Source organism: Vulpes vulpes, chromosome 12, assembly GCF_048418805.1.
Source record: "Vulpes vulpes isolate BD-2025 chromosome 12, VulVul3, whole genome shotgun sequence".
Classification (NCBI taxonomy): Eukaryota; Metazoa; Chordata; class Mammalia; order Carnivora; family Canidae; genus Vulpes; species Vulpes vulpes.
In genome coordinates, this window is record NC_132791.1 from 132,983,602 (window position 1) to 132,999,007 (window position 15,406).

The following is a 15,406-nucleotide window of genomic DNA, read 5'->3' on the forward strand; positions in this document are numbered from 1 at the left end:
TGGCCTCTGTCCAGGGAGTCCACAGCCAATCTGAGGAGTACAATTCCTCTGCCAGTAAAGGGATTACTGTGGAAGGTGATTCTCAAGCGGGAATGGGCAGCCATGGGCCTATTTATCCCCAAGACAATGCAGAGTCGTGGAATGGTTTTGAAGCCAGGGAGTGACACAGCCCACGGTCAGGCACAGGCGCAATAATGGCCACTTCGTGGAACTACCCAGTAAGCAGCAGGCCAGGACCCAGGAGGTCAGCAAGGCAGCGGAGGCAGGCACGGGGCAAGGGGCATGAGCTCTAACCAGGGCGCCAACAGCAGAGGGGATGCATAGAAGACAGCTGGAGAAAGAGTTCGGAGGTCAGATTCTGTGAGACGGGGCTGGAGGTGACCGCATGGGATACAAGGTAAGGAAGACAGAGGAGGGGTCATGACGCTACCCCAATCTCCCTGGAGATAAGAAGACAGGCTATCAGGGGCCAGCAGTGCCAGGGGCTAGGGATGCTGGTGCAGCTAGCTGAGAGAAGAGGACCCATGAACTCTGTGTCACATGAGAGAAGTTTCAAGATACCTACACAGAGTATCAGGGAACCAGCCCTAATGGTCTGAAACTTACACTGGTCAGGGCTCTGCATGACAAGTGCCGGAGGCCAAGGACAGACACATAGGAAGCCAAAGTTAACGTGGATGAGACCTCCTCTTATCTTCCTCCGTTCCCTCCAGGTCTTCCCACCTTTCTCCACCCCACTCTGGGCCCCAGAACGCTAACCGCGGCAGACAGCACCCGGCCCTCGGGCTTCCAGCTGCACTCCAGTGGTGGTGAGCCCCAGCAGCGGGAGACCAGAAGTAGGGTGAGGCCACCCTAGGCTGGTGGCATACCTCCACCAAAGGTCATTACTCTGCTCGGGGAGTCTGTCCTACCCCTTGATTGTCTCAGGGCCTGGGGCCCAGCAGCCTCTCCCACCTCTCCGGTCTCTTCAGGCCCGAGCTGGCGACCCCTCCAGTGTCATCGGCCCCGGGTTCCTCAACACCTCGCCCACACCCAGGTCATCTACAATTGACTCCTCTGCAAACAGACCTTCCTCAATCATCCCATTTTGAGTGAGCAGTTTCCTGTCTGGATCCTAGTACAAAGGAGGGGGATGGAGGAAGAGAAGCCCACCAATGAGAGAAGGGATAGTCAGGGAAGGAGGAAAGAACCAGGCACCCCGTCCCAGCCGTTACCAGGGCCACGGCAGACAGAATTACGAAGGGCCACCTGGAAAATATCTACCGGGACAATCAGGTGGCCCCGGGTGACCCGTGAGAACAGGCTCCATGGCCCAGGAAGCACAGCCAGGTGGCGGCAGACTGATGAACAAATTCGCTACTTCTCTCAGAATCTGGATGAAAGGTCAAAGCCTGAACATGATCCTACAAGGGGGCATGGGGTGAGTGGAGAACCAGGTTTGGAGGGAAGGGGAGAGCAGTGATTTGGGGTGACCTCTGCCAACCTCCGGCCACCCAGAGGATGGTAGTCAGCAGCACCACCAGCCTCACCAGTCGCCCTCTCGACACCTGGAAGGAACCTGATCTCCTAGAGGAACCCCGACATCCTGGAAGCTCTGGTGCTCCCCCGAAAATGACCTGTAATCTTCAACTCCCCACCCCACACAGCAGGTGCCCTGGCTTTCCCACAGACTCAGGGCAGGTACCCAGAAGCTGGATTTCTCCTTTTTGTTGATTCTTTTGCAAATGACAGGCGAGTATGTAGCTACACACAAGGATCCACTGCAGGGGCTTTACCTCTGTTCTTCACTCCTGGTGCCACAGGAGCCAGGAAGTGCCATCCTACAAAAAACGTCTCCCTGATACTCAGCCCCGATCTAGATCCAGATCCACAGCTGGTACTATTCATTCTGTGTCTACTCCCCACCCCCCGCCGACCCCCTCCTCCCCATCTCTCCCAGTCACTGCCTTCCATTATCCAGTGCCTCACAAAGTCATAATTCACAGAACCCACATCTGTCCCCACCACGTAGAAAATCACCTGCCCACGGCACGAGAGGACACACAACGCAGAAGTCAGCATATGTCCACCCCCAACTTCGAGACCTAGTTCAAAATTCAAATGCAGAAAGTCTCCCCCAACTGAATGTGACACCCTCCAACCGCTCTTCCACCAGGCATCCTGCCAGTGACACAATAATAATGTCACCTGTTGAATGATACTGCTTTATTCCTTCCTGGCACCTCCTCACAAGTGAATCAAAGCCAACATCCACTGGGTAGATTTTCCCAGAGGTGCAGCTACTCATCAGACCTCATGCTCCCGGGGAAATACTCCCCTACTCACAGCCTGAATTCAAATTTCCATCCATCGTTTCCTGTCTTTGTTTCTTACTTCACTCCCCTAAACCTGGAATTGGCTGTTTCTGGAGAGAGTGAGAAGACAGAAGTGCCCACCTGAGTGGGAGGGTGACCCCTCCTGGTCCTCAATCTGGAGGTAACATGCAGACCACTCTGGGGTCACCACAGTTCACAACAGGGTCTTCAGCTTTGCAAACCCAGATGTTTTTTTCAATGCACCCCCGAGAGCACCCCACCCACAAAGTGCTGATGCATACACCAGATGCCCACCAATTCATTAACAAGAACTAAAACTGAAAGGACCACACTGCCCAGATGAAAATCTACATGGGAAGCCACATAAACCCTGAGAACACGATGTGTCATAGGCTTGCAATCAGAGCAGAAAGACGGTTTTTTGTTTTGTTTTGTTTTTTGTTTTTTAATGAAATGATTGTTAAATTTTAAGAATTCTTAGCCCAGAACGAGGCTGGATGCCCAAGAATCCACTGGGAAATGTACTGAAACTGCTAAATCCCAGGTCCCACCTCAGGCCTCCCAGAATCCCTGGGTGTGGGGCCCAGGGCGCTGTGTCCTGAACAAGTGCCCCGGGTGGTCATAATGCCCCGGCAGGTTCGGAAGCCACTGGCACCACCGCCCCACATTCAGTCCAGGGCGCTCAGCTCGACCCAAGGGCTGGCCTGCCGGGACCACATACGTGTGAGGCAGCAGGATTGTAGATACAGGCTCCTGCCCTCCCTCTGGAGGGCACACCCTCCCCTGAACTCAGAGTACATATAATACAACAGACCAGATCATCTTCTCGGAGTTAAAAACTACACTTCCCTTACGCTTCTCAGACTGTAGTTGCCGTGACTGGACCTGAGCTTGCCCTTAAGTGTCTAAATCAGAGTTTACAGCAGTCTCTTGAGACAGCAACCTCACCCAATCCTTTGAGCTTATCTGCCAAAAACCCTGATGTGATCTGTAGCAAAGAACTATTAATCCATTAGCTGACAGTATGGTTAGATCTAACAATACTGTTGAATGTGAAGGCTGGGACTGGAGGGACAAAAGGCCCAAGAATCACTTCCTTCCTCAACAGAGTCTAGCTGGGGCCACACGCCAGAGGTTTTTCCAGCCCAGAATGATACACGGTAGTAAAACAACGGAGGGCCTGCATGGGAGGCAGCTCTCCCTCCCGTAAAGAAGGACGAGAACCAGGTGAAGGAGCCTGGAAGGGAAAGCTGCAGGCCATGGGGCCACGAGGCCACAGTTAGGCAGGCCAGATGGTGGAGGGAAAGGCAACCGCAGGCCCCATGCCCACAGACGTTATAGTTGTTGTTTTTGCACTACTCCACACGCCATGCCCCACCGCTCAGGGCAGAGGATGAGGGAAGCAAGGCCTCAGAGGCCAAGAAGCACCGGGGTAAAGAGAAAGGGAACAGAAGGAACCTTCTGGCTTCCATGGGGCACATGGACAAGGAAGAAGAGAAGAAAGAGAGAGCACACTGGCATTCTGACGTGGGGTACGGGAGGAGCGCTTACTGCGTGCTGGGCACTACCTTGTGAAGCCCTCACAACCTTCCTGTGAGACAAGCATGCCCCAGAGGGTCACTGTGAGGAGGAGGAGCCCATCAGCATGCTTTCCCGACTCTCTCCAGCCCCAGAGCAGCTGGGAATCTGGGGACACAGGTGGTGGAAGAATGAGGGAGTGACCTGAGGACATCAGTGGAGACACACTTGAGATGGGTGAGCAGGACGGACGCAGATGGAGTTTGGGCAGGGAGGGAAGTGTGGGGCACTAACGAGACTAGACGGGTTACAGAGAGGGCAGAGAATGTGGCGAGCACACGAAAGCTTGGGCAGGGATCCCAGAACGCCGCATGAGGTTTAATGTCGAAATGCTAAAGCTTATAATACATGCAAAACATCCTTTGCAACTACTCAGATTTATGATGAAACACTTTGGAAGTTGACTGACAAGTAGATACAGGATACAAAGCTTCTCCAATTATTTTGTGGTGCATCTGACCAAAGAAGTGGGCAGTGGCCTTGCACGCTCTGCAGATGAGACCTCCTCTAAGTGTTCCAGGACCCAGAGCGACCAAATCCCTCGCAAGCAACTGTTCACAACAGCAGGGACTGCCTCGGGAATGGATATGCCTTCATGTGGGTCAATGATATTCTAAGCAGGTTTGCTGGGAGCCTCTGGGAATAAAGCCAACCATCCTGAAAGCAGCACAAGAAAAGACTTGGAGATGTCGTTGCCTGGAACTGCTGCTGCTGCCGTTCCTCCCCCAGCCTGGATGAGGCAGAGAGAGCTAAAAACCGAGGCACAGTGGAGCCACCACGTTTGTCCTGACAGCACTTCACCACCTGACTTCCAATGATGAGAGCTTGCACACATGCACAAAGCCAGGCTGAGTTGCATCATGTTACTTGCAGACAAAAGCATCTTAAAGCTGACAGACTTCCCAGTAATGTCTGAAAGGCCAGGTCCCACCAAATATTCAGTATCTGGTACCAGGATCCCCTCCTACCCATCATCTGCACTCACACGTGCAGGAAGCAGGCACTCTCATGCTCCTCTTTTATTTTTTATTTTATTTTTTTTTATTTATTCATGAGAGACACAGACAGAGAGGCAGAGACATAGAGGGAGAAGCAGGCTCCCTGTGGGGAGCCCGATGCAGGATTCCATCCCAGGACCCCAGGGTCATGCCCTGAGCCAAAGGTAGACGCTCAACCAATGAGCCACCCAGGCATCCCTCTCATGCTCCTTTCAACTGTACTGCCCTGACTTGTGCCATGTGGCTTCCCAATCACAGGTTCCCAAGGCCTACAGAATACAAACTCGTGCAGGTGGCTCAGGATGCCCCCCTGGTCAGGCCCTTTCCCGGGCTCCCCGCGGTCCCCAGGGAGGTTACTGCAGCACCCTCCCCTTTGGGAACAGTTTATACCCACTTGCTGGGATACTCCCGCCCACGGCTAGCACTTCAGGCACACAGTCCTCTCCTGTGTGTGCCCCTGAGGTCTCTCACCTAGGAGCAGCCGCTGCAGTGTATGGTCCCTGTCTGGGCAGCCTGTTCCCACACAGCCTTCTTCAGCCCCTGGAGCAAGGATGGAGCTCCCTTCACCTTGCTGCTGGGGGGGGGGGGGGGGGGCGGCTGCCACAGTCGGGGCACTCTTACACACCGCCTACGTGAATCCATCTACATAACAAGCCTGGGGGGCCAGTGAGGAATCACTGCACATGCATCCGTGTTCGGGTCCGAGGAGCCCAGCACGGTGCCCGGACACCGCAGATGCCCCTCACCGTCTGCAGACCGGAGCTCCCTCCTCCCGATCCCGAGGACCTGTCGTTTCCAGTGCCCCCCGTCCCCACGGCGGTCCCGCCGCCACGACGGCTCCATTCCCTCCGCGCTCAGAGCCGGCTACGTCCGTGACACCCCCCCGACCCCTCCTCCCAGGAGCCCGGGGTGCCGAGCTGGGGCGCCACTGCCCGCCCTGGCGTCCCCGCCGCCCACTCGGGGCTGGGGGTCCCGGGGGACCCTGCGGGGCCCGCCTCCCTGAGCAGGTGGGGAAATGGAGGAGGGGGTGGGGGGGCAGCCAGTCCAAGGTCACAGCGGGGCTCGGCGCGACCGCCCGGCCCGCGGGCCGCAGCAGCCCCGGAGCCCCGCCCCGCCCCGCCGCGCCGCCCCGGGGGAGGTCTCACCGCCGCCACTCGCTCCCCGCGTTCCCAGCGCCGCGCTCCCCGCCGCCGAGCTCTCTGTCCCACGGGCGGCGGCGGCCCTGCTTCCACTTCCGGTGCGCTCGGCCAATCAGCGCGCGGCGGCCTCCGCGGAGGAACAGGTGGGCGGCCCGCCTGCGCCCCCCCGCCCGCCCCGCCTGCGCCCCGGGGCCCGCCCCGCCGCCGCCCCTGGTGCCCGCCCCGCCGACCTCCCGCGGCGTCGGCTCCCGGGACGTCCGTCCCCCCGCGCCCGGTGGCGCCCGCGTAACCCCCGGATCACCGACTAGCCGGGTCCTCCAGGCGGCCTAGAACGGCCCCAGGGACGCACTTCCGCCGCTGGGCCGGCCGCTCTACCCGCCGCTGTCGCTGCCCCTCGTCCACCTGCGCCAGGGCGGACGCTGGGCGCTCTGAGCTCGGCCCTCAGCCCGTCGCCCCCTTCCCGGAGCGCCGAACCCCAGGAGCCCAGGAGCGGGGCGAGGAGAGGGAGACCGCTCGGAGGTCCGTGGGGCTGGCTGGAGGGGACGCCGCAGGGGACAGTGCGGGGCAGCGGGGACACCGCCTCCTCCGCCGGCCTTCTGATGTGTGACCAGCGCAGCTGGCTCGCCCCGTGCTCGGGCCCTCTGCCTGGTGGCCCCTGTGCCGTCCTTTGCACCTCGGGCTTCTTGGTTTCAGGTCTCCATTCTCAGGTCACGTCCCAGAGGGGCCCCGTCCCTTCCAGCGCAGCCCCGGCCGGCAGCACTGCTCCCAAATCCCGGTTCTCGGGCAAGGGCTGTGATTGGCTCCGGTCGGCCGGTTCTCAGCGTCAGTGTATTTGTGGGGCAGGAGAGTGAGCCCCGTTATCCGGTCAGGGCCACCTGTCTGCCCCAGCTGGGGCGCGGCACTCTAAGACAAAGGTACTGTGTTTATATCCAGTACACACACCGTCAGAAAGGAGAACTTTCTCTCGAGTTGGTCATTGGAATTAGGCCCAACCTTCCAGTCAAGCACCTCTGCCACCCACACCAATATCCTTAACTCCTTTGCCCTCCCATCTGCAACTACCCAAGATGTGTGTGAACCCTGGATCGGCTGAAATGTCCACTTCCCTTGCCTAGGCTACTAACAACTAGTGGGAAAAATACTCTTCAAGAAGAGCCCTAAGGTCCATGTATCATTTATCCTTCCCGGAGGCCTTTCCCTGCTTCCTAGAAGTCGTGGTCTGTTTCCTAGTCAGCTGGTCTGCCGGTTCCACGACGGCTCCTGCAGCATTCTTTGGTTTGCTCCAGCCTGTATCCACCCCCACGGTCCCCCATCACAGGCATCGCTGGCAACATCCATCCCAAGGGAAGATGCCCAGACTATGAGGGTACCCGGCCTCAGAACCAAAGGTGGGAGATATTTACTTTCACTGACTTCTATCTAGGCCACCTGCATTAACAAGCATCTGCATCAAGAACCCAGATAAGGGATTCTCAACCTTGGCTGCACATTGGAATCATTGGGGTGGGGTGGGAATTCTTTAAAACTATTGACGCCTGGTGCCACACGCACAGATTCTGTTGAAACTGATTTGAGACAGGGACTGGGCATTTTTTTTAAGATTTTATTTATTTGAGAGAGAGCATGAGCAGAGGGCAGAGGCAGAGGAAGAAGCAGACACCCTGCTGAGCAGGGAACCCAATGTGGGATTCAATCCCAGGACCCTGAGATCGTGACCTGAGCCGAAGGCAGATGCTTCACTGACTGAGCCACCCAGGTGTTCCAGTTTGGGCGTTGTGTGTGTGCACAGGCATGTGTACACTCACTTTGTGTGTTTTTTTTTTTTAAGCTTTCCAGGTGATTCAAACAGGCAGCCAACAAAATTGAAAAACAGCAACCTAGGTCAATGACTCAAAATCTGGTCTGAATTGGCAGGATCAGCATCTCCTGGGAACTAGTTATAAATGCACATTCTCAGGCCCCATTGACACATCTTCTGCATGAGAAATTCTGGGATTAGGGAGGCACCTGGGTGGCTCAGTCACCTTCAGCTCAGGCCCAGCCCCTGTTCAGGAGAAACCAGCCGCAAAACATTCAGGCCTCACCTACACACACCAAAGCCACAGCTAAAGCAGAGTCAGGACTCAATTACATCCTCGCTGTTCCCCTCCCACATGCAGCCTTGAAGAAGCAACCGAGGGCATCAAAAGGGCAGCCTCCTGCCCTAGACCCGACCGTCACCCCCCAGGAGCCCAGAGCAGCCGATTCTGAGCCTGACTTAGCAACGCCACTTTTTCAGCATGCTGGGATAGTAACTCCTGCTCAGGCAAGTTCTCCATGCCTAAGAGGTGCTCCAGGGTCCTATGGGGTCCACATCTCTCTCCAGGGAAACCAGGACCCCCTTCACGTGGAGTAAAGTGCAGCAGCGTCAGGGAAATTGGGCCTCCATGCTGGGTACCAGGGGCGGGGCAGAGGAGCTGGCACCCAGGGCGCCTCGCACACACATGGTCCCTTTGTTTCCGAGGCTTCATTTAGCTGCCAACACTCACAGATTCTGTCTCTAGACCCATTCTGGGCTCGGGGCCCTCCCCTCCCCTGCAGCATGAGTTGCTCCCATGATGATCCCTGACCTCGCACAGCATTCATGCCACGTAGGGAATGACAATGGCTAAGGCTTATCCAGGTGGGGGAAAACACAGGCTTTGAGGCAAGGTTCAAGAGAGCAAAAGCAACACGTCCGAGCCGTACAAATAGCTAACATACTTGCAAAGCCCCCTCACTTACATGGGCCATGGTAAGAGCATCTGCAAGCTTCCTACACAGTGAGTGTAGACAAGACTTCCACAGATGAGGGAGCCCAAAGAACTCACCAACTTGTCCAAATGTAATCGGGTCAGACGCAGGGAGGTGAGGATTAGCGCCCACGTCCCCAGACTCCTCCTCAGGCTCTTCTCACTGCAACCTGACTGTCTCCCCAAAGGCCCACAGGACACACAATCTGCCTCCACCCCTTAATGGGGTGGAGCAAGTTCTGCCACTCTGTTGACCATGAGCCAGCTCCAGAGAGGATATTTCAAATCCAACATTCACAAAATCCTTGCTTACCTGACATGCGTAAAGTATCTCCCATCTACCAAAGTAAAACCCTACACAGGGATGCCCAGGGGGCTCAGTGGGTGAGCATCTGCCTTCATCTCAGGGCGTAACTCCGGGGTCCTGGGATCAAGTCCCACATCGGACTCACCACAGGACCACAGGGAGCCTGCTTCTCCCTCTGCCTGTGTCTCTGCCTCTCTGTCTCTCATGAATAAATAAATAAAATCTTTAAATAAAAGAAATTAAGATTTCTACATGTATTTTTCAAGGCTAACATTGGTACCATTACCTAATGAATATAAGGGCGTTATTATAGAAAGATTACAAAAACCGTATAAAAATATTTAAAACTGGGCAGCCCGGGTGGCTCAGCGGTATAGCACGGCCTTCAGCCCAGGGCATGACCCTGGAGACCCGGGATCGAGTCCCACGTCAGGCTCCCTGTGTGGAGCCTGCTTCTCCCTCTGCCTGTGTCTCTGCCTCTCTCTGTGTGTCTCTCATGAATAAATAAAATAAAAAATAAAAATAAATTAAAAAATTTAAAACTGTAGCAATACATTTTACCATCTTGGTAATCCTTTGCTTTAAGTAAGCTTTTATTTATTTTATTTTATTTATTGTAACTCATCTCTACACCCAACGTGGGGCTTGAATTCGTGACCCCGAGATCGAGAACCACATGCTCCTCCAACTGAGCCAGCCACATGCTCCTAAGTAAGCTTTTAATTTTAGAATGGTTTTGAATTTATAGAAAAGTTTCAAAGGCAGTACAGAGTTCCATGTCCCCACACCCAATTTCCCCCATCAGCATCTGACGTGAGTCTGAGACATGAGTCTGAGACGTTTGTTACAATTCGTGAACTAATCACACATTGTTATTAACTAAAGTCCATAACTCATCCAAATCTCCTTAGCCCTCACCAATGTCCTCTTCTTACCCCAGGATCCCATCCAGACACCACATTACGTTTGGTAATCATGTCTCTTTGGCTCCTCTCGTCTGTGACATAACCGTACATTTAAAAATAACAGCAGAATGCACACCATCACCGCAGGAGGTGCAGAAGCAAATCAAAACAGCTGCCAAGTCCACATGATACTCACACAAGACGCCAGCATCTGTTTACCAGCTCACCGTATGAATAATGCACAATTTCCTTCTCTCAGACTGCAATCGCCAGCTGATTCAGGTGCAGCAGGACACTGCAAAATCTAAAAGTCACCTCAACCCAAAGGAGAAAGCCTGTCAATTCAAATTCAGTATCCGCGTAACACGGCCAGAGAGGATGCTGAAACTCACACTTGAGAGAATTGATTATGAATATTCCAGAAAACAGGTGCCAAGATACAGATACACAGACATCCTCAAACCTCCATGGAGGAGGTGCTCCAATAATTCCATTTTTAAATTAGTTACTGAAACCTAAAGGACATTTATTGATCCTTGGAACATTGTTATGAATACTGGACAAGTTCTAATAACCCACCAAAATGTATTCAACCAATAATACCAGTGAGACAGGATACCGTTGCGGTGAGCAATATAAAACAAATGCTACATCAAGAATAATCATAGGGGAGATCCCTGGATGGCTCAACAGTTTAGCACCTGCCCAGGGTGTGATCCTGGAGACCCGGGATCGAGCCCCGCATCGGGCTCCCTGCATGGAGCCTGCTTCTCCCTCTGCCTCTCTCTCATAAATAAATAAATAAATAAATAAATAAATAAATAAATAAATAAAATCTTTTTTTAAAAATGGGCAGAAGATGTTAAGAGACATTTCTCCAAAGACTTCCAGATGGCCAACAGACACACAAAAAGATGCTCAACATCACTCATTATCAGGAAAATGCAAATCAAAACCACAATAAGATGTCCCCTCACACCTGTCAGAACAGCAAAAAATCGAAAACACAAATACCAGGTGTGGGCAAGGCAGTGGAGAAAGGGGAACCATCCTGCCCTGTTGGTGGGAACACAAACTGGTGTGGCCACTCTGGAAAACAGTAGGAGCTTCCCCCAAAAAAATTTTAAATAGAATTACCGTATGAGGGGGATCCCTGGGTAGCTCAGCAGTTTGGCGCCTGTCTTTGGCCCAGGGTGCGGTCCTGGAGTTCCGGGATCGAGTCCCGCGTCAGGCTCCCGGCATGGAGCCTGCTTCTCCCTCCTCCTGTGTCTCTGCCTCTCTCTCTCTCTGTCTATCATAAATAAATAAATAAATCTTTAAAAAAAAAAAAAAAGAATTACCGTATGATGTGGTAATTCCGCTACTGGGTATTTATCCAAAGAAGGCAAAAATATTAATTTGAAAAGATATGTGCACCTCCCCTATTGTTATAGCAGCATTATCTACAACAGCCAACGTATGAGAGCAGCAGAAGTGTCGATGTCATGTGATACACACACACACACACACACACACACACACACACACAGAGGAATATTACTCAGCCATGAAAAATAATGAAATCTTGCCATTTGCAACAACATGCATAGAGCTCAAGAGTATTATGCTAAGAGAAATCAGCCATTTGGAGAAAGACAAATACCATGTCATTTCACTTGTGTGGAATTTAAGAAACAAAATAAATGAACAAAGAAAAAAAGAGATACACACAAAAAAAACTCAGATTCTTAAATACAGAGAACACCTTGGTGCTTTCCAGAAAGAAGGTGGGTGGAAGATGAAGAATCCCTGTATCTTGATTAGCCCTGAGGAATGCACAAATTGTTGAATCACTGTACTGTGCACCCAAAACTAACACAGCAATGTATGTTAGTTGTACTGGAATTTACTTTTTTAAAAGATTTTATTTATTTATTCATGAGAGACACAGAGAGGGGCAAAGACACAGATAAAAGGAGAAGCAGGCTCCCTGCAGGGAGCCCAACGCGGGACTCAATCCCAGGACCCCGGGGTCACGCCCTGGGCCGAAGGGAGGCACAAAACCACTGAGCCACTCAGGCATCCCTGTACTGTAATTTATAAATCAATGAAAAAAATGAAGGGAAAACAAATGAGAAATATTTTATTTGGAGTGCTGACATTGTATACGTAGAAGGAAATAAAAGAGAATGAGGGGCAGGTGGAGTCACCGAGGGAACGGCTGGAAGGGTACGAAGAATCCTGAGGCTTCCGCCCCAGCATCCAAGGCTGCCTTTCCACTGTGGGTTTTGTCCCCAGCTCCCCCACCAGAAGTAGTAGCATACAATGTGCCCTGATTGTCACCCTAGACACCCCTGAGACTTACCCACAGAGCTAAGAACAATTAGACGTCTATGTCCAGGAGTCGGCTAGGGCTTCCTCCGCACAGCCCAGCTGCTTCGACATTAGAAAGGTGTCTTGTCAGGATGCCTGGGTGGCTCAGCGGTTAGGCATCTGCCTTTGGCTCAGGGTGTGACCCCAAGGTCTCAGGATGGAGTCCCGCATTGGGCTCCCTTCAGGGAGCCTACTTCTCCCTCTGCCTGTGTCTCTGCCTCTCTGTCTCTGCGTCTCTCAGGAATAAATAAATAAAATCGAAAGAAAGAAAGAAAGAAAGAAAGAAAGAAAGAAAGAAAGAAAGAAAGAAAGAAAGAAAGAAAGAAAGAAAGAAAGAAAGAAAGAAAGAAAAGGAGGAGGAGGAAGGAAGGAAGGAAGGAAGGAAGGAAGGAAGGAAGGAAGGAAGGAAGAAAGAAAGGAAGGAAGGAAGAAAAAAAGAAAAGAAAGGTGCCTTGTCATGGTTCTGGAGGCTGGGAGTCCTCCCTGGGGCTGGATGAAGTATGGGCTGGAGGACTTGCTGCCTCAGGGTCTCCCCTCGCCTTGCAGGTGGCTGCCTCCCGCGGCCCTTTCTCTATGCAGATTCATCCTTGGTGTCTCTCCTTCTAAGGACACTAGTCCTATGGGATTAGGGCCCCACTCTTCCAACCCCACTAACTAATTACCCTGCTTAAAGACCCCATATCCCAGTGCAGTCCCACTGGAGGTTAGGACCCCAGCACATGAATTTGGGTGAGACATGATTGGGTCTCTAACACCACATCTCCCCCACCCAGATGGATTAAATCAAAATTAGGGGAGGGGTGGGATCCCTGGGTGGCGCAGCGGTTTGGCGCCTGCCTTTGGCCCAGGGCGCGATCCTGGAGACCCGGGATCGAATCCCACGTCGGGCTCCCGGTGCATGGAGCCTGCTTCTCCCTCTGCCTGTGTCTCTGCCTCTCTCTCTCTCTCTGTGACTATCATAAATAAATAAAAATTTAAAAAAAAAAATTAGGGGAGAGGGTGAGGAGCTTTCCGGGGTTGAGGATGGCCCCGGCTCCCGCTGGGCTCCTGCCACGTACTAGCTCTGCATACCTGGCAAGTCCACCTGAGCTTTGAGCTCCGCTGTCCTCTCTTGTTAAACGGGATCCTGTCAGAACACAGGACTCTTGTGAGACTCAATAGAGATCGTGCAGGAACAGCACTTCGCACGTGCCCGGGCCAGAATGTAGGCGGTGGCGGTTACCAGCAGGGAGAGGACCAATGTCCTCAAGGTACGAAGCAGGAGGTGGTAAAGCAGGGCAGGAGTGCGTGGGAAAGGTGGGAAAGGTGGTCTGAAGTGGGATGAAGTAGATGGAGATCTTGAGAGGCTGGGCGGGGATGGGGGGGGGGGGGAATCTCCGCCCACAAGGATGAAGACGCAGTGTCCTCGATGGGCGTCAGGGGGCGCCACGAGCTTGTGGACCAGCGTCCCACTGTGGCCGAGAAGGTAGGTGAGAAGGAAGGGAAAGGTTGAGTCTTGCAGCACTTTAAAGAGATGTTATTTATTCATGAGAGATCCAGAGAGAGAGAGAGGCAGAGACACAGGCAGAGGGAGAAGCAGGCTCCCTGCAGGGACCCCGATGTGGGATTCGATTCCAGGACCCAGGGATCACACCCTGAGCCCAAGGCAGACGCTCAACCACTGAGCCACCCAGGCGTCCTTAAACTCAATTCTTTAAAAACAGAACTGGAGTTCTTTTTACATGGATTTGGCCATGAGTTACAAAGACCCAAAATAACGGTGGGGTGGCTTACAGGTAATTCAAGTTAATTTTTCTCTCATGTGAAAGGCCTGAGGCAGACAATTCAGGATTTCAGTGGAGCCACCATTGTTTTTCAGGAAGAGGAGGAAGGCAAGTCCAACGGAGGAGGACCAGGGGCAGGACCTGCCAGCTCCCCCCGTCCAAGGCCATCATTTTCTGAGGCAGAGAGAGTGATAAGCAGAGGTGAGGTGTAAGGTAGTAATCATGCAGTGAGTCATTATGGAGTCACCACCGATGGGCACCTTCCTGGGAAACAGTTCACTTTCATACTCACAGAAAGCTCCTCCTGGAATACAGAACACCTCTGTATGTAGGACTAGTCTCTCCCTCCAGGAAAAGGGATACTTTGTGGGTTAAAGTACCAGGAGCCCACAACATGGGAAAGGCACAGATGGCTTCCTCCACACCAGCCAACAATGCATGGCAAGGCCCTTGGCCTCGCCTCTGGTCTGCCAACCATAATGCACGTAAGCAATGTACAGATTGAGGATGTGCCCACAAGGATCAGTGAGCAGGTTTGCATCACAAAATAAACATGACGCTACATTCCAATCGCTCGAGTTTCTAACATCTCTGCAACAAAGATGCTCAGCTGCAAGTCCAGCTGGAGATACGGTCACGTCCAGGACATTTACGGAATTCTTCCCCATGGAAGCTTCTTTGGTGCTATAAAATCCGACCGAGGCCAGAGAGCATCCCTGACCTGCACTGTTTTCAAGCAGGTCCTCTCCTGAAAGAATGATCCTCTGGGGCCAAATAAGGTGTGAAGTGTAAATGAGGCCTCTCAGTGCCTGTGACTTCTGCAGGGCTTCTCTGCAGAACAGGTTCTTTGATATTGAATAAGACTCAGGCTTTGATTAAAGGTGTCCACACACCACCTAAATGACAGGGTTTCTCTCATGAGTAGACTCGGTGATGTGGATTGAGATGTGGGCTCTGAGGAAGGACTTCCCCCGAGTCATTACACCCCAGAGGCATCTCTTTGAGCAAGTGCCTCAAGATTTTATTATTTTTACATAATCTCTACACCCAACGTGGGGCTTAAGCTCACAACCCCAAAATCAAGAGTCTCACGCTCCCCTAACTGGGCCAGCCAGGCGCCCCAATTGTATTCATAAGTATTTTCCCCACTATGAGTTCATCAATATATTTTTAAAGATTTTTATTTATTTATTCCCCACTATGAGTTTTCCCACTATGAGTTCCCCACTATGAGTTCATCAATATATTTTTCCCACTATGAGTTCATCAATATATTTT

The 15,406-nt window shown here is 52.6% G+C and overlaps 1 protein-coding gene across 6 annotated transcripts in view; it reads right to left on the minus strand.

The window, feature by feature from the left end:
• The window catches only part of ZFP3 (ZFP3 zinc finger protein), an 87,371-nt gene extending 81,184 nt beyond the window's left edge, over positions 1–6,187 (minus strand). For 5 of the 6 annotated variants that reach the window (XR_011995877.1, XR_011995874.1, XR_011995879.1 and 2 more), the window contains exon 1: positions 6,037–6,152. The gene's annotated coding sequence lies outside the window, so the exon portion shown is untranslated. Of the gene's footprint in view, positions 1–6,036 lie in introns of all 6 variants that reach the window. The other variant, XM_072730015.1, reaches the window with a different exon arrangement.
• Positions 6,188–15,406: the final 9,219 nt, after the last annotated feature.